Source organism: Mauremys mutica, chromosome 1, assembly GCF_020497125.1.
Source record: "Mauremys mutica isolate MM-2020 ecotype Southern chromosome 1, ASM2049712v1, whole genome shotgun sequence".
Taxonomy (NCBI): domain Eukaryota; kingdom Metazoa; phylum Chordata; order Testudines; family Geoemydidae; genus Mauremys; species Mauremys mutica.
Genome location: NC_059072.1, coordinates 165,225,169 through 165,249,386, shown reverse-complemented (window position 1 = coordinate 165,249,386; position 24,218 = coordinate 165,225,169). Strand labels below are relative to the sequence as shown.

General features: G+C 40.9%; 1 protein-coding gene across 3 annotated transcripts in view; it reads left to right on the top strand.

Annotated features, from left to right (window-relative positions):
* Positions 1 to 24,218, top strand: part of CMSS1 (cms1 ribosomal small subunit homolog) — a 403,104-nt gene that overhangs the window by 212,372 nt on the left and 166,514 nt on the right. The window contains exon 2 of one of the 3 annotated variants that reach the window (XM_045001743.1): positions 2,684 to 2,733. The exons of the other annotated variants lie outside the window; for them this stretch is intronic. The gene's annotated coding sequence lies outside the window, so the exon portion shown is untranslated. The remainder of the gene's footprint in view (positions 1 to 2,683; positions 2,734 to 24,218) is intronic. 3 annotated transcript variants of the gene reach the window in all.

Genomic DNA, 24,218 nt, shown 5'->3' with positions numbered 1-24,218 from the left:
CACCAACATCTGCTATTTTCAGCAGAGACCCTTGTATATATGATGTTACTCGCAGTCCAGTAGACATGTTGATAATTACCTCTGGAAGCGATTCAGGGTCAAACGGGTTTGTCATATTGTTGATGACATGGTTGGTAAGAGCTGTAACATGCTTTTCATCCCTCTTCAGTGCAGAGACAAGGACTTGTTTGTGGACTTTGTCCTCACAACTACTTTTTAGGCCACTTCTTTCTCTCATAACTTTTTCACGTTCATAATATGAAATGGTTCAGTGTCATCTCTAACACTGATACTGATCTGTGTATAACTATCACTGAATTAAAAAGCTAGTTTCTAGAATATTTCAAAGGATAGTGCTACATGCATAGGCAGTTACAAACTGGAACCTTCTATCAGGCATACTAGATGCTACATCATATGTACAAAAGCTTACAAATGGAGAAGCATTACATTAGGAATTCACATACATCTATAGCTACCCACTAGGCAGTACAAACTGAGGGTATGCAATCTACCGCTACTGATGCACAGCCTTCGGTATGAGACTGATCTGGTCATCAAATTTTAGTTGAAAATATAGAAAACTTGTGAGATACTCTAAGAATTAAGAATATGTGAACACTTTTCATGTTAATATATTGCAAAATATTGATATTCACATTTTTGCCACATGCTAAACAGCATCATTATTTTTGGGGGAAAAAAACTTGCTCATGCAAAACCAATAAAAGTCTTTTAATACATTGTCTTTTGGTAGCTTTGACCAATAAATATCACATTAAGGTATTGAAATTAACTTAAAAAGTAAAAACTGTAGTCAGTCATGTTGCAGTATTTCTGGAACTATCTAAAAAAAGGACACTTTCTCATTTTGGGTACCATTGTTTCACCTCTCCTACAGGCTTATGGCAGCACTTGATAGCTCCGCATCATACCTCTTCAAAATGGATGTTAAAAATAAGCTTTCAAATAATATACGATGTAGGTGTGAGTAGTGTGAGTATATTAAACTCCAAAAAATATGGCCCTTTTTGGAGACTTGCCGCATGCCTACTATATCAATGAGGAACAAATAAACAAAGCCTCCAAAACGTCCTTGCTTATGGAGACTTGAATTTCAAATCAAGTATAGGAACAATCCTGTTCAGATTTTACTGTGGATTTAGCCACAGGTTTCATGTGACCTTGTTCATAAACAGGGCCGGCTCCAGGCACCAGCCGACCAAGCACATGCTTGGGTCGGCACCTTATAAGGGGCGGCCAATCTTCGGGTGGTGGGGTGGCACTCGGGTGGTTTTTTTTGGTTTGGTGGGGGACGGCGCTTGAGGGATTTTTTTGTTTGTTTCAGCCAGGTGGCTCTCGCGAGTTGTTTGTTTTGGCCGGGCGGTGCAGCGCTTGGGGGGGGGTGTGCGCTTCAGCGTGGCGTGACGGCTTTCGGGCGGTTTCTTTCAGCGGGGCAGGGCAGTGCTCTGGGGGGGTGTTTCAGCGGGGCAGGACGGCACTCGGGGGGGGGTGTTTCAGCGGGGCAGGGCAGCGCTCGGGTGTGTGTGTTTCGGCAGGGCAGGGTGGCGCTCGTGGGGGATTGTTTCGGCGGAGCAGAGTGGCGCTCAGCGGCGGTTGTTACGGCGGGGCGGCGCTTGGGGGTGTGTGTTGCGAGGCGGGTTTTTTTTTTGCTTGGGGAGGCAAACAAGTTAAAGCCGGTCCTGTTCATAAAACATATTTTCCTTTCACTAGAGACCACTTGTTGCAGGATAACTAATGCCCACTATACATATTTAGGAACTGCAAAGAGTTTTCAAAAGTAAAAAGAAGCAAAGATTAATAAACACAATTAAAAAAATTATTTGTAAAGAAAAAAAACTGATTTTTCTTAACTTGTAATAACTGGAGCTGGTTGACATTTTTCATTTTGAAACTTTTTAAAGAAATATTTTTGGAAAACTAACACTTTTGTGAAAAAAATCAATTTTTAAAAAATTGTCTGATTTTTTTTCAACAAAAAAATGAAAACTACTTGTTTATGTGTGGTTTTTGGTCCCCAGCCCATTTTCACACTTTGTCACTGTAAACGGAAAAGAAGGGAATGGTGCAGTGAAAATTTAATTAGCTACACAACAAATTCCTTTGATCACAGTTGTTTACAAAAGCTAACAATTATTTGGAATCAAACTTCAAAATTCAGCATGACAAGGACAAGCAAAGACACATCCCTAATGATTGCACATAACAGCCCATGCACACACGTCTGAATTCAAATAAATGTATAGTATTGCTCATTTTTTAAACACCGTGAAATATGAATGAAGGACCTTCATCTCCAGCAAGCAAGCTTCTCTCTTAAGTGACCACCTTGCAGTCTCCACATGTGGTTCTCAGTAGTTTTGTTTGAATTTTAGATGAAATCCCACCTCTATTAAGTAACCCTTTTTTTTAACTGGTCCTTTGGGTTTCACTGTACTAATACAAAATTTCCTTTATTGCTTGTTTGTATATATTAGCAGTCTCCCTGTTAATGTTAATTACTGGGTCAAAGAAATGGCAATTTCCTGTTCTGATGTTAGCGTCTTGTTTTCTTTGGGTTGTTCCATGGTTGTCATGATATCCACAATTCATTATTTTGGAATTACTGGTGTTTTTAAAGTGTGATATACTTAGTGATGATTTTTACTTTTCTTAATTGTAGGTAAGAACACTTCTTGCAGTGCTTTTGCCCTTGGTGGAATTTCACGTTTGGTAAAGTATTAACCTATCTTTATTAAAAGCTTTGAAATTTTACCTTTCTGCTTTTCAAAGTGGGACTTGCCTTAGTAACGGTGCATGGTTCTCTGAATCATAGGAAAAACCATGAAGACAAGATGATTACCAAGTAATTATGCATGTTCTTAAATGCTTGTTATCAGAGCACTTGAAGTTTCATATAAATGCTTTGTTAGTTTTCATCCCCATTTTCTATGTTAAAAATGTAGGCATATTAAAGGAGTTTATAATTAGCAGGTACAGATGAGGCTGTAACTTGTTTAGGCCCTAATTAAATGCTATATTTAAGCACATGGGTAGTATGGGATTACTCTTCCGTTTAAAGTTAAGCATGTGCTTAAGTACCTCACTGAATCATGGTTTTAATGGTGAGACAAAGGGTTGCAAAAGCAGGATTTCAAACTCTTGCTCTTTTGAGTAGAGAAGTCTGATAGGTCTTTATTTTATGGATTGTTTAGCAATGGAAGGGACCTCTCTACTATATTTCCCCTCCCCACCCCCCAAGTATTGACTCTAGTATTAGCTATTGTATATTGTGATGATAGAATTCTAGGGACAAGACCATTCATTTAGAAGTTGCCACTGGTTCTCCTAGTGAGAGGAGAATTGGTACATTGTGGAGAGTATAACTATAAATATGATTTCCTGTGTATTGGACACAGTTTGCCAGTTGCTGGAAACTTTTTTAGAAAAGAGATCTTGTCTGGTTACAATTCACAATTAACTTATGGAAATTGACTTTTGGTTGAGAACAGCAGGCCATTTCTTTTTGCCAAGGATACTGTACATTGATACATAGTATTGCAGCACTGATGTTTGCTTTTTCTATATGTATATAGTTTTAATTAGCGAGAGGCCCATGCATGAGGTAATGCTGGAAAGAGACATTTAAAATCCTGTAATTCTTCATAAAGAATTATGGAAACACTGATACTGCTATCTCCTTGGTCAAAACTATGTGTCACTTGGACAGTATGTAGCTGTTTGCATCTGAGGCAAGTGAGAGCATATTTTCTGTGCTTCCGTATACTGTGTATTCCTCTGGGTTTTGTATGTTTATAGAGGACTAAAAATAAAATAAAGAAGTAATGTAATACATGCTGGGAAATGAGATCTCCTTGTCTTTAAACTATACCATCTGAATTTTCATAGATTTTAGGGCTAGAAGAGACCATTATGATTATATAGTTTGGCCTCCTGCATAGTGCAGGCTAAAGAACTTCATCCAACAATCAAATGATTATTGGAAAAGACTTACCGGTACTTGGAATTTAGCCATAGCACTCCATTAAAACCAATGCAAGTTGTGTGGCTAAGTCCTCTAATGCACTGAAGATATAGGTGTGCTTCTTTCCTATCCCTCCATCTGTTAGATTATTTGATGGTGTTCTCAGGTTAACACTGTGGAGGCTATGAGACAAATTCTGGGAGCACATTGTTCATCGTTGCGCACAGAAGCACATGCACAGCAGGAGGAGGAGCAAAGAGCAGGAGATTTTCATGCTGATCTTTGCTGGTGCCAAAATCCTCAAGCCCCCCCTCACCTAAAGAACATAGTCTTCCCATTTGGCTTTTGTACATACATACATCCCTGATGCTCAGCTTCCCTCTGCAGATTATTTCTGCTTCTACCAAAACTATCTGGATGAGTTTGTGGTAGGGATGGTGGAATGTTCCTCCTATAACAGGGACCCCATAACCCTGTAATATTGGTGAGCGTCTGTTCTGGGTTGTGTAAGCGTAGAGGCAGCGTTTGGCCGCAGATGCACATACAGTTTGTATACATATGCTATGCACAGAGTACAGATATATATGGTAGGCATGTGTGTAATTTTCTCTAACCTATATTCCAAGGCTGGCCAAACTGCGGCTTGCGAGCCGCATGCTGCTCTTTTACAGTTGAAGTGTGGCTTGCAGAGCCTCCCCACCCTTATTCTCCGCCTAACAGACCTGGAGAGAAACTCAGGGCTTCTTCTGTGCGGTGGGATGATGGGGCTAGGGGCTTTCGCCAGAGACCACTGGTGCATGCTCTGGTGGGGCACAATTTAAAGGTTCAGCCCCCCCCAACAGCTTGACTCATGCCCCCAAGCACACCCTCCCTTTTACCCTTAGCAGCCCCTCCCTGCAGCTCCCAGGTGTTTGCCGCTGCCTCTCCCTAGGGCCGCAGCTCCAGCTCCAGCAGCTGCCACACAGGGAGGGGGCATGGTAGCACCATGTGACCGAGTGGGGCCAGCAAACCCTGGCAAAAATCGGGGGGTGGGGGTGAGGTGACTTCACATGCCCCCCATGTGTCGCCTCTGGCTTCAGCCCAGTGGGGAAGGGGTGTCTCTGGGCTTCAGCCACACAAGAGATAGCTGCCAGGGCGCGGGGCTTAAGCCCTGAGCCCCAGCACGCGCGCCCTGGCTCTCAAACTTCTGAAGATTGTCCTGTGTGGCTCGGAGAGTCAACTGGAAATCCAGCAGCCTGATTAAGCTGTAATCCTTCTCTCTCAGTGATACCCTAGACTGAAGCAACCATTTTCCCTTTTAAAAAAAAACCTTAGTAGGAATGTATGATGTAGCTCATAACCTTAAAAAAAAAATGTAATGAGTATAATCCAAATCCTTCACATTAAAATGTGATCTTTTAAATGTAACTTTTAAATATTTTGGTTCCTTGTTTTCACTGTTGTTGGATATCCTTATTTTGTACAGACAGTATCTCCTGCTGAGTTGGAAGAGTTAAATACAAACTTAAATTACTAATACATTACATCAGTTGTTCTCTAGCACTTATATTTTCTAGTAGGATACCCATTTACTGCCAGAAACATGACTCAGAAGATCAATAGCAAGCAATCTGTACAAGTTTACACAAGAGAATGAAAATATTTCATTTTTATAAGCATCGAGCTTCAAAAGCATATTACAAAAATAGGGCTGTGGGTTTGCTCTAGGGAGGTCACCTCTTTTAATTTTTACTGTTGCTTGCAGAAGTAATGTTGGGAAATCCTGGGGTTTTGTTAGAAGATCACTGGTCACTTACTGGTGATGAGAGGAATTTTTTGTGGTCGTGATCCCAAATGCTATCCTTTAACAACGATTATTCATTATGTTTCTGTCCAGACAGGTAGTCATTTCAAAGCAAATTTACTTTACAAACAAGTTTATGGCACACAGTAACAGAACTGAGGCTTTAGGTTTGTGTCCTTGATTCTTTTAATTACAAATCAGACTAACAGGAGCAATAGTTCCCAGATTAGATGTTGGTCATGGTTTAAAAAATTATTTATATCAGGAAGGCAGGTGTTTGAGGGATAGCTCAGTGGTTTGAGCATTGGCCTGCGAAACCCAGGGTTGTGAGTTCAATCCTTGAGGGGGCCACTTAGGGATCTGGGGCAAAATCAGTACTTGGTCCTGCTAGCGAAGGCAGGGGCTGGACTTGATGAACCTTCGGGGTCCCTTCCAGTTCTATGAGATAGGCATATTTCCCAATATAAAAAATGGTGGAAGAGCTTGAGAGAAGATCTTGATTCAATAATTATAGGCCAGAACATATCCCTGGTTGGGTTATTCCCACATAGGGGCAGAGAAACTTCTTGAGATTGTACATGCAATGGAAATCATCTCTAGAAGTGTGTGGGGTTTGCTCCCCTCATGGAACTAGCCCGGAATTCCACTCTCATAAACCAGCAAAAACCTATAGATCCACAAGTCCTTTGCCTTCAAACTGGGTCCCAGCTTCCCTAAGGCGCTCTGACTCTGTGAATCCCTGACCATCCTAAAACTTGCCCATAAGAAAGAAAGGTGTTCCTAGCTGCAGAAAGGAAATCCTGCAAAGCTAATGCTCACAGGGTCAACTTGAGTTTGCTCTCTTTTTTCTCTTGAAGGGGAAGGGGAATGCAATATAATGGAGAACAGCCGTTCCAGCCTCTCCCATACATGGATCCCAAGACCTGCACCACTTCTCCAAAAAGGGTTTTGTGGAATTAGATTAATGTTGTAACGGAAGTCTCTTCATCCCACCCTTATGCCACCTGCTCATATAAGGAGTTCTACAGTGCATCCCTGCAATATGGTTTTTAACAGGAACTCTGACCCACATTGTTTTCTGAAAACTCTTATAATGTTGTTTATTTGCTGTTTAAATAAGGCTAAGTGGAAAAAGATAAGGAGAGTGCGAATATTGGGTTTGGAGATCCATTTTTCTTTAGCGGATCTTGATAGAATGAATTGCAGTTCTGTGTTTGCTGCCTGTTGAAACTGATAATATAAATTCCAATTGGTGGAGATTAAGGGTGTTATTGTGTACAGCGCAGGTGTGGCGCACAAAATAAAAAACGATGAGCAGAACCCGATCCTGCATTAAAGAGTGCTCGTGTGCAGCCACCAAACTGCTTGTGTTTGGTAGGAAGAATAAGGCCTAAGAGTGAAGCACATAGCTAACCACCTCATTAGCTATTGAGGACTATACGTAACTCCATGTCTCCTCGGATGCTGTCAAGGGGCTTGAGACTTACTGCTGCTTAAATTGTAGGACTACGCCTAACACTTGCCATTACTTGCTCTAGTACGTAGCCTGCATAAACACCTGAGCTGAAGTGCAATAGATTTGTGCTTCCTGCTGTGCCCCACCAGGGACGTGTGGGAGCAAGGCTTGCGAAGGAGAACAAAAGGGAGGAAAATTGAGTAATGTTGTGCTTTTCAAGTAGCGTGTAGCCCTGTTAATTTAGCTGTTGGTGTGTAGGCACTGTAATACCTGTGCACCTGACTCTAGATGAGAACTAGTAAGAAAATATGACTTGGATTATTTCTAGAGTCAGATCCTTTAGAACATTCTGTGCAAGTGACTCCAGATTCACCATTGGCCTTAACACTCTACCTTGCCAATATTCCTCCAATTCTGTTTGTCATTACTAGTGCATGTGGCTGTAATGTTGTCTTGAACTAAAATATGTCCAGCAAAAGTTTGGAAGGATTCTTTTGTCCACCTGCTTAGTCTGCATGTACTTGCAGGAAGTCCATTTGCCATATCATTGTAAACATATTTGTGCACTACATTAGATAGTCTTGAGTGTGGTTTGGTTAATTTTGACACCTAATAAATTACAATATTACAGTAAATTAAAACTCTTCCATGATTTTCATTGGTTAACATTTGTCACAAAAGATGTCAGAATTAAACTGGTACTGAACTAATACAGATATGTGCCTCCTTTTCTGTGTATTCCCATTTCTTCTAGGTTGCTGTATTATGCTTTTTATAGAAAGCTAGCTCTTGGATTATTGGCTTAATATTTCAAACACTGCATTTGTTGATGCAATTGATGAGTAAAGTGTGTGTGTGTGTGTGTGTATATATATATGTGTGTGTGTGTGTGTATTTTAAAAAACAGCCAGTAAAAATAATGAACAAAACTCAACGTTTAGGGGAAAAGCCTTTATTGCTTAGCAAATAAACCTATCTCTAAACTCATGCTTTTTATGAAATTGTATTTGGCTTTTAATTTGACATCTTGTACTTAGTCAATGATTGTTGCACTAGCAGCAGGATATCTAGCTGTTCAAAAAGCTTCCTGCATTTCCACTGATGGTGACCTTAGCTGGATAGCATCCTTCTGTTGGACTTAAAATGTTTTGACATTTCATAAACTTCTGCTTTCAACAAAACCCACAATTAAAAAATAAAAGAGAGTGGGTCACAAATGATCAGTAAATGCAGAGAAGATTTGGTAACAACCTAACTAATAAGGGCTTTTCACTTTGAGTTGATTGCTCTGGTTTGACCAAGTTTTTGCTATAATCTGTTCAAAAAGTGACAGTAAACCTAATTATTCCTACTAATTTACCCATCACAAAGTATTGTTCCTTTTAAAAATTTTTTAAAATATTCCTTGTCAAAATGCTATGACAACTAGTTGGTTTTAAGTAAACAGAGCCTGGCTCTGAAAAGACAGTATATCTGAAAGTTGAACATGGATGGCAGCCATTGGCATTAGAAGGAGTTAGAAACCACAGATTGTTTTCTCATTGGACGAAGAGCTTAAAGCAGCGTAAAGTTAATTGAAGAATTCCTTGAAAGTGAAGTCAGACTAAAATAAAAGCTTCAGGTCTATAATTTAGTAAATGTGAAAGCTCTGTAAGCAGCAGTGAAGCTAAAAAAGATTGAAAAGAACATATTTTAGTAAACATATCTGGCTTGTGTTATGGATTGTCCTGTTTTAATTATTTGTCTGAATAATGTAGAAATGCAGTAGGATCTCTAATTAGGTGAAGTTTGATTTATTGAGCTGGCCCTATATAAACCATGATGTCATGCTGAACTGTACAAAATTACAGCTCGGCTCTTGCAGTTTAAAATCATTATTTTTAAACTTTGGAATGCTTCAGTTTTGTGCAGCTTGGTTTTTAGCTTCATGAACTTAAGACATTTTTTCTCCTACCAAAATGTTTTGTCGCAGTTTAATCAGCATGAAAGAACTATTGCAGTGGACTTTGGTGCACTTCTTTACAATAAATATTGTTGGTAATTAAGGAGAAAGGGGCAGGAAGGTACATGTTAGCTGTCTGAGTGATTGAGGAATAGGAACAATAGGTACTGACTCAAATTTTGCCAAGTATCTAGATGCTGATTGTATCTGTAAGTATAGGAAGGAAATCCAGGATCTACAAAGCATGAAGTAATGCACAGATTTGCCATGGGAATTTAAATGTGTACTCAGGATTGTCCAAGGTGTTGATAACCTTATGACAGTTGCTAAGCACTCTCAGCTCTTACGTCGGAGATGAGGCAGTTAGTATGTTGCAGTACTGGGAACCAAGTTATGAATTTTCATTCTGAACATTAAACTTACGGTAAACCAGAAATTCCTAGTGCTGCTGCTTAAAACTTGCACTCTCTGTTTCTATCTTTAAGAGTCTTAGGATACTTTTGTGCTATCCATGAAAATAAAAATATTCAAGATTTGGATGCCTTGTCATCTCATGTAATACTACTGAGTATACGTAGAAACTTTTATGCAGTGGGAGCTAATCCTGAAGCCCCCTTACTCAGATGTTATTTGGTGCCTTCTTATTTCCCATTGGCCTCCGTGGTAGCTTAGCCTTTGTAACCACTGAGTCAGAACTAGGATCAGATTACCCCACCCACATCAATATCCAGGAAGAGAGGAGGGGGCCTTCCACACTTGGATCTTCCCACTTTTTTATGGAAAGGGGGAACCAGTCATGTCTATGATATTGTTCTTTCCCCTCTCTGGGTCTTGCAGGGGTCCCTCTAGAGGTGTGGGGTTGGGGCTGGATAGATGAGTGAAGATGGGGCCAAAGGGTACACACAATGTTTCCCTTCCAGCCCCATGAAACTTAGTCAGCAAAGACATTGCAACCTAGGACTTGCTAATCTTTTCTTTGGAGATGCTAGGGGCAGCTGTGGCCAAGGAGAGTACTTGGTAGCATGAGTGTAATGGAGCTGCGATGCCAAGAAGCCAGGGATAAGATCCAGAGCTGATGATGGAGACGTGGCTCCATATGCCCCAGGATATGCCATGTTAGGAGGCAGGCCCTGCAGTCTTTCTTCAGAGTGGGGGAGGCAAATGCTACTTCCCCAGTGAGATGTGAGGGGGATTTCCAAGAGAGGAACCTCACAGAAATTTCTTCCCATGGGTTTTACTTGTGGGAGGTGGTGATCTGACCCTGAAAAATCACTTCAGGACAGGACCTTGCTTAAGTGAATGCAAAACTGTAATGTGATGAGGATCCTTAATTATACAACAGCTTACTGTATTTATTTCATATAAATTATATATAAACTCTATATCAAAAAGGTTCATAAACAGCCATAGGACTTCTTGGTGCAGTTTTTAAAAGGTCTTTTACAATCAATGTCACTGTTTACAGTTGGTTGTAGACCAACATATTGTTTTTAAATGTATGACCACTTGTTAGCCCTTCCACTACTTTGTTTCAGTTTAGTTAATGAGGTTTAGAGGAGATGCTATGTAGGAGAAGAAAGGAGCATGTAGTATAGATGGTGCCAGTGAACATAAATAGATGGAAAATATGCACCAGTTTACTAACAAATGGTATGTACAGACAGTGGAAAGAAAGTGTGCTCGTCTCTTGAGTTCAGTTTAGGAAAACATATATGCCATGTTTGTTTTGACTTCCAGAAGTTGCCAGGCAAACAACAACCTGAACCATTTAGAATAGGATTACTATTTAATCCTTTGAGTGCCTTCAGATATCCAGTGTACAGTCAGCAATATGGCAGCTGTAATTCCTTGATGTCATTCTACCATAATATTGACAGAAATTGGAGAATTGTAACATCATGCTGAAGAGTTTCCATTTCTTTTATTGCAATTCCAAAATAGATTTTGTACAGAGGCTGAAATATTCCCAAAGAATGACCAGCTTTCTACCAGACAGAGGTCAGCTAGCTTCTGGTTTAGAGACAATCAGGTTAAAGATTAGTGATAGATTTCAAATAATTCCATTATTAGATGCGTGTGCTCTGTTGCGAGGAACATGAAAAAATAGTTAAATGTGAACCATTATCTAGTTAAGAGATTGCGTGACTGGAACCTTGCCATAGGATAGTGGGGTCCAGCGACTGGACATTGATCCTGTGGTGCTGCTCAATTACAGTGACTTTATCATTCGTGTGTTTGTTTGGATTTTTTATAATATTGACATTGGGCTTGGATCCAAAGTTTGCTGTTGATCCTGTACCACAGCCTTCTCTGGAACTGGTTTCAGAAACAGAGTCACTTCATGCTCCTCACTTGGAGCCTGTTGCTGGCTCCCAGCAGTCCCCATGTTGGATTCAGGAGACAGCAGGGCACCATTCCGGCTGGCCAGGTTGTCACGCACCATGGTTGGCTCCATGCTGAGCTCAGTGCCCAGCCCCCTGTCAAACTCATAAAATGGGCATGAGATTGGCGAGTTGCCAGAGGTGCAGTTCTGGTCCCTGGTCTTCTGGTACTCGCTCTTGAGCTGCTTAATCCACTCCCAGCACTGGTCACTGGTTAGGTAAATTTACAAAGCTGTCAGCTTTTTAGCTATCTGCTGGTACTTGTGGTCATCCCTGGTACCCTGGGTTAGCATGATTTGTGTATAGAGAAAAGGCAGGTTAGGCTTGAGCTTGAGTCTGAATCTGGGCTTACATTGCAGTGTAGACATACCCCAAGAGACATAGAAGAGACGACCTGGTCCGTGCCTTGAGGAGTTTACAGTCTAAATCAATGTAGTTCTTTTTTATAGACCAAATGACTGATATAGATGTACTCATTTTGTCGGATAGCTTTTTGTCTGAAGTTTGACTGCTGTGTTGTTGTTGTGTATTTGTTCATTTTGTATTACCATAGCATCTAGGAGCCCTAGTTGTGACCCAAGACCTCATTGTACCAAATGCTGTAAAAACATTGACTAAAGCACTTACTCTAAGATGGTCAGTTTACTGTATATTGGAACAAGTTACCTAGGAACATGGTGGATTCTCCATCAATCAAAGTATTAAGACTGGATATCTTTCTAAAAGGTATGTTATAGCCCATCAGACATTATGGGCTTGATGCAGAAATTACTGGGTGAGGTTCTGTGCCCTGTGTTTATACAGAAAATCATTTTAGATGGTCATAGTCCCTCCTGGCCTTAAAATTTTGGAATCTGGTTGCTGGATCAGACAAGTTCTTCTAAAACCATTCTGTGTGTGAAATAGGACCACACAGCAGTATCGCACCTGTGAAATTCTGCTTCCTGCTATAAAGCCAGTGGAGATGGCATGGTGATGAGTGACAGTGTAAGAGCCTACATTGGTAGGAATTAAACACACTGTTAGATAACTTGGAAATTTTTGAAAGATCGCCAACTGTATGCACTTAAATTACAGTGTTTTCAGTAGCTTCCCTTTCATTACATTTCACAATTTAAGGCAGTCTAGTAGCACTTGGGGGAAAAAAAGACTCTTTGCTAATGTGTGAATGAAGCTACTTGGTCAGCATTTAGGCAAACAAACAACACTGACGGTAGTGCATGAGGCCGCTCCAAGGAAGTTGAGAGAAAAACTTTAGCTAAGCGAGCTCTCTAATGTGAAATCACCGTGGGTATGTCTACACTGCAATTAAAAACCTGCGGCTGGCCTGTGCCAGCTGACTCAGGCTCACCGGGCTCAGGCTTAAGGGCTGTTTAATTGCGATGTAGACATTTGGGCGCAGGCTGCAGCCCAAACTCGGGCACCCTCCCACAGCATGGGGTTCTAGAGCCCGGGCTCCAGCTGCAGTGTAGACATACCCTAACGCGGCATTCAGTGAAGGACAGGGGAAGGAGTGGGTCTAGCCGCAACATAACATCAATGGGCCTCTTGGTGTTGATAACTCAAGCCATTGTCTAGTGGAGGAGATGAAGACATACTTTGCCTCTGCTGGTATCCCCTCAAACTCTGCCAGCTCTGCAGCTTAAAGCTGAGTTTCTGTACTGCACCTAGGGATCCTCTGACTTCAACTAGCGTTTTGCCTGAGTAAGGACTGCAGGATTTGGGCCAGTCATTATATCTGAGTTTAGATGGCAATATTAAATGCTTCACTTGCATTCATTTAACCTAACAATACCTCCTGTAAGAGAGGTTTTACAGGTGTAGAAACGGACAGACACGTGATGTGACTTGCCCGGAGCGACAAAGGGAGCATATTTCAGGATAAACTCCTGTGGCCCTGTCTCCAGACACCATGCCACTAGAAATTCATAAAGTACTCAAACTTCATGTTGACTTTGCCCAATTAGAACACTGTAATTTAGAATAGTTTCTAAGCAGAGCAGACATTTGTAGGTATCTTTGCATAATCCACATCTGTTAAATATAAAAGAACTACAGTTAAGCAGTCATGGAAATAAAGGATATAATGCCCTTCTGAGGTTCGGTAACTTCATAACACATGTGAGAGCTGCTATAGATCATTTATTGCCAACCTCCCAAAATGCAATTTCTTGTTGCATTTTTTTCCTATTTCAAGTACCAGAAAAGTTGTGCATCAACGTGACACATATTGACAGTAATCTCTGTGTCCTCACATGAATAGTGCGATTTTAAGTGCGCTCGACTGCTCTGCTTGACTTTTTTTTTAGTCATTATCCCTTTATTGTTGCAGTATGCATTTATATCACATATTTATTACACAAAAAGATAAGGATTTCAGTCAACTGCCACTCAGGAAACTCAGCACAATGATATCCTTACGGACCCTACATGAGCATAATTACATCACTTCTTTTCCACTCCACAGAACAATTAGTCATTTTTGTCCCACACCCTTAAATAGTTACCAGGCTTAAACTCTCCTTCAGGCAGTTGTTACCCTGTGCCCCATCCTCAAAGAGACTTGACAGAATGTTCAAGGAGGCAGGAGTGGAGAATTCCCAACCCTTCTGATGTGTGAGAGAGGTTGGATGTTTACATGCAGTGTTGTGTAGGAGCTTCTGTTGCCTTGCCCTGGAATAGGCCTAAATTTACGTTCACAGAATGGTATGCTCACAGTAAACAGCCTTTGCACTGATCAAAGGCTTCGGATTCACTTCAGTTAATCACCCACAAAAGCAAGCCATTAATGGCCCTTGTCTGCTGTGAACATTATCCTCTAAGAAAGAGAGCATTCTAAAATGGGTTTATTGAAAATGACAAAAATGGATAATTTAATTGAACAAATTTATTTTTATGAGATTTTAAAAGGATGCTTTTATTTTTAGTAAATAGGTTTTAGTGTCTCTGCTTTAAGTTTAAAATGTTGATGGAAAGGTGTGCGTGTGTGGGGGTGGGTGGAGGAGAAATCAGTAAAACACGTCCTCCTGGTTTTAATTTTGGGTCGCACAGATTAAACACCTAATATGTTGCTCTCAAAGGAAAAAATGTTGTTATGGACATATGATGTACATGCAGAGCAAATGCTGGCTGTTTTACGACTGAACGGTACTAAAATTCTGTTTATTGTCAGCCTTTTCACATATGAATCATGTTATTTAATCCAGATTTCTTTGAAACCACAGCCAGACGTGCAGTATGGATGAACACTCAGAGAAACCAATTGGTGTTATGCACTCTGTCGCTTTTAATTTTGTTTAGCTTAATCATGAATTGACGCACAGAGGGAGAAATGTTTATTTCCATTATCCATATATTAAGAGTTACAAGTTGAGGTAATGCTGATTAAAGGGTCACAGTCAACTCAGAAATCATACGTCTGTCAGAAAAATATTTGCGTTGTATTGTTACAAGAAACAGCTAAGTTTATTGTAACCAAAAGCTATTGAAGCAGGGACTTTGTGTGTTCATACAGCACCTAGCGCAATGGGGCTCTTAGGTACTACAGTAATACTACTACTAATTAGAGAAACATGTCTTTTTGGATTTTTTTAGTCCATGATGTGTGCTTGGCAGTAGTGTGCGTGTGTGTGTGTGTCCTATTTCACTGTTTCCCTTGTGCAGTCAGGAAGGATGAGTAAGTTTCTCCCTTTGTTTTATATGGGTCTTTCACACAATGATAGAGGAGAAGAAAAAGATCAACAAAAATTAGGAAAATTGTGAAACCATAGAAATTGGCATGGAGACTAAGGGGCAAGTACCTGAAAACTCATTTAATTTCCTACTTTAAGTGAACTAGATTTGAAGTAGATGGCATCCCTTTAAAAATACAAATATCTTTGATCTTTTCTGTTGGCGGAAGCCTTTTAAACCAAGTTCCTGTCTGCTCTGTGTGGATGTTAAAGACTAGATTGTGACTAAACCTGGACAGAGGGTGGAGAGAGAGAGGATACCGAACACCCTCCCTATTCATTCACCTCTTTCTTACCCTGCAAAGGGACCAGTCATACTCTCAGGTCTTTTGCACCCTACCTCAGCAAGCTTCATAGTCAAAATTTATCATGGGTGCATCTCCTCTAGTGGTAGCAACACTGGAAACTATAGTGTAGAGCAAAATTGGGTGTTTTAATCATTGACTTGTCAAACCCTAAATACATCTGCATTACAGCTTCCATTGTTGCTACCTGGAGCAGAACTGTTCTTATACACTCAGCTCCTGAACACAAGGTCTTCTCTGGGTTGCTGCAAAGTGTGGTGCTGGCCTCTGTAGACGAAGCAGCAAGGTGAGTGTGACAATAGGCTTGCTCTCTCCCCCTCCTCAGCAGCCAGCTGACCTGGGCTAGCAAGGGGATGCGCACCTGCTCTGCTCTTTCCAAGGGAGGATCACTTTTTCCTGCTGACATCTGATAGTCCTTGAGGCATTATCCCTGATTCACACACAATGCCTCCACTCCCCTTCTGCAAGATTTTGGGTGTACATGAGCACTCTAGCTCTAACAAACTCTTATAAGCAGTGCCATGGGATTTTCTCAGTGTCCTTGAAAAGAATGTCCCTTCCCCACACTACTGTGCAGAGGATGCCACCCTATACTGAAGAGTCAGCTGTGTTTCATGTTGCAGTACGAAGCCCTTGGTCAGCTTTCAGCCTGAAAGGAGCTAAATGTAAACCACACCTAAGTATGAACATCTAACTTACTGTATTTTCTTTTTTTCTATACCCATTCTCTAACCATCCTACACAAGTCATGAAAATCAGAGTTCTGTAGATAGAAATAAGTGTTCCGATGCATTTATTCCTGTTGGGAATGTATGTGCATGGTAATGCTTGTGAAATTGTCTTCTTATCCTGAGACCGTACTGCATACACAGTAATGCTTTCCACTTCCATAACACCTACAGTCTGATGGTCCCAAACTGCTTTTCAATCGTTAATTAAGACTGCTATTGCTTCTGTGATCATTAAGTATATATTCTCATTTTTTCTGACACAGAAATGACATCACAGTGACCCTAAGTGACTTTTCCAGTCTTACTGAGCAAGTGAGCAGCAGTGTCACTAGAATGCACAGTTCTTGTCTGCCAGTCATCTGCTGAACCTCTAGACTGTGCTTTCTCCCGATTATATAGTTAGTATGCTACATATAGTAAATAACTAGAAATGTTTCTTCGGAGCTGATAGTAAACTGCCGTGCTGTAGCAAACATATTTGGAACAGTCAGTAAACTGAGAGAGGTCAGTTGGGAGTAATCAATTAGAACTTTGTTAATAAACCTAATAATACCATCTAAATGGGACTGAATCCTTAAAGGTAATATGCTGGTGCACTGGCATCTTGTGTCATAGTCTTATGAGCAGATTTCCTTATCAGTCAAAACTTAAGCAGAAACATTTTTTTAAAATTGTTGATAGAAAATGTCTTCTATTTAAGTGCAGCCAATGAGCTCTGGGTTAAGGATAGGTAAGTTCTAATATTCCACAATATATAATGTTGAGGGGAAGAGGTTGATAAGGAAATAAAGGTTTTAGGGTCTCAGTTTTGTGTGTACAAATGCGAAAATTTCCACTAATGTACAAAGGGGTCAGATCTTGCTTACAGCAGTAGGGTGCTGTTCAAATAAATAAGACTTAGTTATGTGAGTAAAACAAGCAGGATACAGTAGTAAGTTTATAGTGAAGACCAATATGTGGGAATGTTACGTTCTTAAGTCTCCTAGTGAACGAGCTATAATTAACTGCTGGTATTCTTGATTTTCTTCTTTTTTATATCTGATTGTTCATTAATTCTGGTATTTTTCTTATATCATATGTGGATAGAAGAAAAATTGTGCTCATCAAATAGGAAATCAAAAATTTAGCATTGCTCAGACAGACCTATGTATTTTTAATCTAATTTTTAAATAATCTAAAAATTAGATCTAGAATAATCATAATAGTAAAATAATCTGTGGCTCAATCGTGTAGTATGCTTAGTACTCACATGACTTCAGTGGGAGTTGAGAGCACTAGCTACTGTGTAGCTACACAGTTGAGCCCAATATGAGAAGAGAGGCAACTATCCCTTCTATGTCTTTTTCCTGGCAATATTGATTAAGAACTTTTGTAAATGTTTACTCTTGGTTTTGTTTTAGGGGATTAAGCTGGGTTGCAGAGGAAGATGTTCATTTAAATTGTTTGTGCTTTCCTCCTTATTCATCGTCAGTCAATTTAATGTGTAAAATCTATTATGCTATCTCCTTCCCTTCTGAAATAAGGGAATGTTTTACATTCACATTCTCAATATGATATTGCTACAGAACAGTCCTGATAATGGTTCCTTGCTCAATCAAAACAGAAGAGACTTTGCTAAATTGTTTTTTGTTTGCTTAAAAATGAAAAAAAAAAAGATTTCATCAGAAATTTTCAAGTCAGTACCCTTGGTAGGACTCAGATATTTGCCAGTAGTGTAGGGTCATAAATGGTTGTGAAGTGTTTTTATTTAAGTCAAGAAATCTGAACTGCATTTCAAGTAATTTGTTTTGCCCAATGTTTTAAGGATTTATTTCCAGGAATTTTATACAGTGTCTTTGTCTGTTGGTGCAACAAATCCTGACATGTTTTTGATACTGTATGCGTGAGATGATTGGTGGTAAAGCTGGTTTGCTGTGTTATGATTCTGTTCCAAATGTTAGCTGATGTTGAAACTGAAGAGCAAACAGATTTACCTGGGAAACAGCAAAAAAAAAAGGACTTGAAAATACAAAACAATTATGAATGGATTAAATGAAATATATGATGCTTCTCTTTGAAATTAGTAGCTTGTTGATGGGGTAAAACCTCTTGTGTGGGTTATTTCCATATAGCACATTAGGAACCATGTCAGATTAGATTCACCGAGATTCTGTCTGTTTACCTTGGAGGTGGATTTTGCCCTCTTCCTTCAGCATGCACTTTATCAACAGCCACAAAAACTGGAATACCCTGCTGCTGTTTATATTATGTTGGTTACTGCCTTTCATGTGGGTCATACACAGAATGGAAAAAAAAAGAAAAGGAAATTTACAGAATCCTGATTAGTCAAATAACATACTGAAAGTAATCATCCTCCACTCTTCATTAAGGCTGTGATTCAGGAAGGTACATATGCAGGTGCCTGGCCTTACGCAAATGAATAGTCTCACTGACTTCTGCTTGACGTGTTTAAGTACCATGCTGATCAGGGGCCTAGAGGCCATTTAGCACCTCTCAGGTTTAGGCTTCTAATTCAGTGTAGCAGCCAATTATCTAAGGCTTGATCGACACTACATACTTACTTCAGTATAACACACCCTGAGCAATATACTTATACAGACCTTAACCACCCCCACCCCCCACCCCCGTAGACGGTGCTATGCCTGCAGGAGAGCATCTCCCGCTGACATAGCTACCACCTCTTGGGAAGGTGGAGTTATTAAGCTGCCGGGAAAGGTCTCTCCCACCAGCTTAGAGCGTCTTCACCAGACATGCTCGAGCAGCACAGCTACACCAGTGTACTGCGCTGATATAAATTTGTAGTGTAGATCTGCCCTAAATGTATTGTGTTAAGGTAAAATATACTGATCAACTGGGCTCCATGTCTCTAATTGTTGTTAAACTACTGTACTACCTCAATTCTCTGGTTCATGCTTTTTTTCTTTACCAGTGGTTGGTTACTTTCCTCCAGCTTTAGACTATGCTACTTTGGTTCCAGGTTGATCTGTCTTAAAAGATCACTGCTTTGGTAGAAATTTCCCCACTAAATTAAAACAACAAGCAAAAGGGACTAGAAATAGGCTTATTCACCATGGAAAGTTCTTTTCATTATGTTTCTCCTTCTGGGCTCCTTCTGTATCCAGAGTTGCTTTAACCTGCGTCACTGAGTTTGTTTCAGTTCCTTTCTACCCATTCTCACTCCTCCATGTGTGTATCTTTTTTCACTACCCTTTTAATCATGCTGAAAAGAAGAACATGACTAGCGTGATATCCCGACAATCTCCACACCATTCACAAGAGAGAAATTTATGCTGAGGAAGGCAGATTCCTGGTGGTGGAACAGTTCGTATATTGGGAGTGCTGAGAGCCATTGAACCAAACTGTAAACTCCGTATATAATAGAAATCACTTCAAGCCAGGGGGTGCAGCAGCACCCGCAGTTCCAGCACCTATGGCAGACTCATGGGCCTACAGATGCCACTGGGGTGGCATTTATGTCTGTGATTAGTTAGCTGATACTACAACAGTTTCTGTGTATCCTGTGAACATAGCAGTTATTCATTTTCACCTATGTATCTTAGGTTCTCCTATGGTCCCTACTACGGCAGTATCTGAACACCTCCTACTTTTTAATATATTTATCCTTACAGCACCATTGGATGAGGAAGTGGTATTATCTCAGTTTTACAGATGAAATAGATAGGCACAGAGTGAATTGCTTGAGGTCTCACAGTAAGTCTGTGACAAAGCAGGGAATTGAACCTGGGTCTTCCAAATCTCAGGCTAGTATAGCACTTGACATTGTTCCTTTAAATCTGATATGAAATGGCTGGTAAAGCTGTAATTTTTATGTTGTGTTTATTGTAATTCACTTTTAATACATCTCCTCTTATGGTTCTTTGGTGTTGTGGTAATGACTGTGGTACATTTGCCCAGACTTGCAAATGTAATTCATAGTGGGGGAAGAATCTAAAATTTAGTTTTTCTCATTAACAATTAACAGGAAAGTACTGCCTATGTGCAAAAATGACCCTGCCTGCATATGTTACATGTATTTTCCAGCACGGGGGAAATATTTATTTGCTCTTTCATTTGCATATTATATATTATTAAATATAGTAATTGTTACTGAGTTTTGACATGTTACACTTTTTGTGCTTTTTAGTTTCTAATAAAGACATGGTTCTCAGCAAGCCTATAAATGATATATTAAAGGTTTTCCCAGGAGAAACATATGCATGGTTCCAGTTAATAACATTGGCGTTTTAATAAGGAAGAGCACAGACGTGATAGTGGTTTGGGAGGCAGCTGAGGTAACATCTAAAAACATCTGGTGCAAGTTTCTTTAGGAGCTCAAATAACTACATTGACATTAACTTGGGTAATCTTTTTTTCCTATATTCTATCCAATTTAATTATTTCAATTATGGACATTTGCATGTTCATCATTACAATGGCTGGGCCCCCTCAACTCTACTTATATGCCCTGAGCTTGAAACAATGAGTATTTATAGGGTTGTAAAGGATGATTTGTAAAAATGACTGCTTCACTTTCAAAGGAAACACAGTAAATGAATCATTTTATTTTTAGTGTAAATTAAAAAGCTTTTTGACATTTCCACTCCTATGTTCAGTGATTGTTTGCGGATAGGAGACTCTTTGGGATGTGTTGTACTAAAGGTGTCTATATATCATCTTAGATCACAGGTGGACTGAGTTTTATTTCTACCCTGTCACCCTCCATTTGCATGTGTATATAAACAGGTTCAACCTGATTCTCCCTTTCTATCATGTTTTCCAATTACAGATGAAGGAATTTTTCCTAATAGACCTTCTTGGCCTAAGAATATTTCAGGGACACTTACACAGGAGATTTGATATTTCTACTCGCTGGCTTGGTATCTCTGGTTACACTGCTGGGTAGTCGTCGAGAATAAAATGAAAAATGTTCCAGATTCTCTGATAAACTGTCTTTTCTGTGAATTCTGATACGTTATTTCTTGGGAAGTTCGCTGAGAAGCTTCTTGTAGGCCAACTTCAGCAATATCTTACCATCTCAAATGTTTTAGATCCTTGTCAATCAGGCTTCACACCAATAGTAACTGATTTCCTCATAAAAAGAACAGGAGTACTTGTGCACCTTAAAGACTAACAAATTTATTTTAGCATGAGCTTTCGTGAGCTACAGCTCACTTCTTCGGATGCATAGAATGGAACACACAGACAGGAGATATTTATACATACAGAGAACATGAAAAGGTGGACGTATGCATAACAACAGGAAAAGTCTAATCAATTGAGATGAGCTATCATCAGCAGGAGGAAAAAAAACTTTTTGAAGTGATAATTAAGATGGCCCATAGAAGGTGTGAGGAGAACTTAACATAGGGAAATAGATTCAATTAGTGTAATGACCCAACCATTCCCAGTCTCTGTTTAGGCCAGAGTTAATTGTATCTAATTTGCATATTAATTCGAGTTCAGCAGTTTCTCTTTGGAGTCTGTTTTTGAAGTTTTATGGTTGCAAAATTGTCACCTTCAAGTCTGTCACTGAGTGGTTAGAGAGGTTGAAGTGTTCTCCCACTGGTTTTTGAATGTTATGATTCCTGATGTCAGATTTGTGTCCATTTATTCTTTTGCGTAGAGACTGTCCGGTTTGGCCAATGTACATGACAGAGGGGCATTGCTGGCACATGATGGCATATATCACGTTGGTAGGTGTACGAGTCCCTGATGGCGTGTCTGATGTGATTAGGTCCTATGATGGTGTCACTTGAATGGATATGTGGACGGAGCTGGCATCGGGCTTTGTTGCAAGGATAAGTTCCTGGGTTAGTGTTTATGTTGTATGGTGTGCAGTTGCTGGTGAGTATTTGCTTCAGGTTGGGAGGCTGTCTATAAGCGAGGACTGGCCTGTCTCCCAAGATCTGTGAGAGTGAGGGATCATCTTTAAGGATGGTTGTAGATCTTTGATGATGCGCTGGAGAGGTTTTAGTTGGGGGCTGTAGGTGATGGCTAGTGGCGTTCTTTTATTTTCTTTTTTAGGAAATGTCCTGTGTCCATTTCCTCATGGCAATGGACACAGGACAAACATCTTAGCTAATACCATTAGACCTGTCACCAGCCCTTGACGTGTTTGATTGTGAGGTATTCTCAACACAATTGCAGGTCCCGGCATGTGTGGATAGAGTTGCTTTAACAGTGGGGATATGCTTATTGCTTTCAGAGGGCAGTTGCTCTTCTTCAAGGCCTCTTACTTGTGGAATTCTAGAGGGCTCAGTTTTGGGGTCTTACTTGTCCAGCATCTAAATGAAGTCTTGGGGGAAGACTGAGGCACTGTGGGCTGCAGTGTCATCAGTCTAGTGAGGTGGTGTGGCCTCCTCCAACACAGAGGGGGAGGAACCACCCTTTGTGCCCGTGGGGGTGGAGTCAGACCTGTCTTGCCCTCCCACCGGAAGTGGGTTCCAGGAACAGGAAGTATAAAAGGCAGAGCCTCTGGCTCAGTTGCAGTCAGGACGCCGAGGGAGACAGACATGTCCTGCTTCCTCCAGCCTGCTGACTCTGCTGCCGAGCCCAGCCACACCCTGCCTGCTGGGGAACCTATGTCTACCTTGGACCCACCAGAGCTGCCGCTTGCCACCTACCCGGAGGAGATGGAAGACGCCCCGTGGTTCCAGGTACATCCTGAGGGAGCGGAGGAAGTGGCCCAGGGACAGCTGACTTCATTCTGCCTGTAGAGCTATCTGAAGCACGGTCTGCATGTTGTGGCTGGAATCTCCGCTGACCCAGTAGAGGACCATTCTACTACTGTTAGGGCCTGGGGTTGGGACCTGGGGGAGTAGAGTGGGTCTGGGCCCCCCCTGCCACCCCACTCATGGGGTGGCAGCCTCCTCTCGCCAGGTCAAGAGACCTGCATTTGTCAGTTGTCCACCATAGCTAGGACACCTGACTTCTGGGTTTTTGCTCCGTCCCTGACTAACAGGCTCAGAGCTTAATTGACTCCAGGACTTTTGCTCTGTCCCTGCATTCAGGGCTCAGAGCTTAATTGACTGCTGTGTTTGCCCTGTCCCTGGCTAGAGGGCTCAGAAGCGACAGATTATTGTGTTGGCCCTTCCTCTGCTTGAAGGGGCCCAGAGTTTATAGACTCTGACTGCTGCTTAAAGGTCCCAGGGACTATAGCGTATGGGCTGCCCAGCCCCAGCCTAAGGGCCGCAGCCTGTTGCCCATTTGGGATCTCAGCCCTGTTAAACTGGTCAGGACGCTAACGCCTGGTTTACCAATCCCCCTCTGATACTAGCTGGCAATCTCAACAACGTAGTGAGGTGGTGTGGCCACCCGATGAGGGGAGGGATGACTGCCACACCACTACATTAGTATGTTGATGGAACACAGTTCTCTGTCTCCTTTTCACTAAGCATGGGCACAGCAGTCCCAAGGCATAATGAGGGTGTAGTGGACCTGAATGTCAACTGGTTAGCTTAACCTAAATCTGGACAGGATCAGGGGATGCTGGCTGTTGGAGGCATCACTTTGAAGAAGTGCCAGGGACCATGATGGTATCCTTGTTTGAGGGAGCTTGCCCACTGATTGTTAAGGGTCCACAATTTCAATCATACTGTAATGTCTCTTTACATGAGGAGCTCAGATAGCAGAGGCAGCTGGGAATGAAGCCCCCATTCATTGTCCTAGCCACAGAGAGTCATGCATTTGTCACCTCCTAAATATAATTAAAGTAACATGATCTATCTAGTGCTGACCATGGGAACTACTCAGAGGCTTCATCTGATGCAGATGCATCTCCCTGTCTTCTAAGTGGGACAGGTTCCACTTGTTGTATATGGATGATATGTCTTGAGAAGTTACTTCTTTAATTAGAAACTGACCTATTCCAATTTCTTATGTAAATCAAAGCAGTTTTATATATA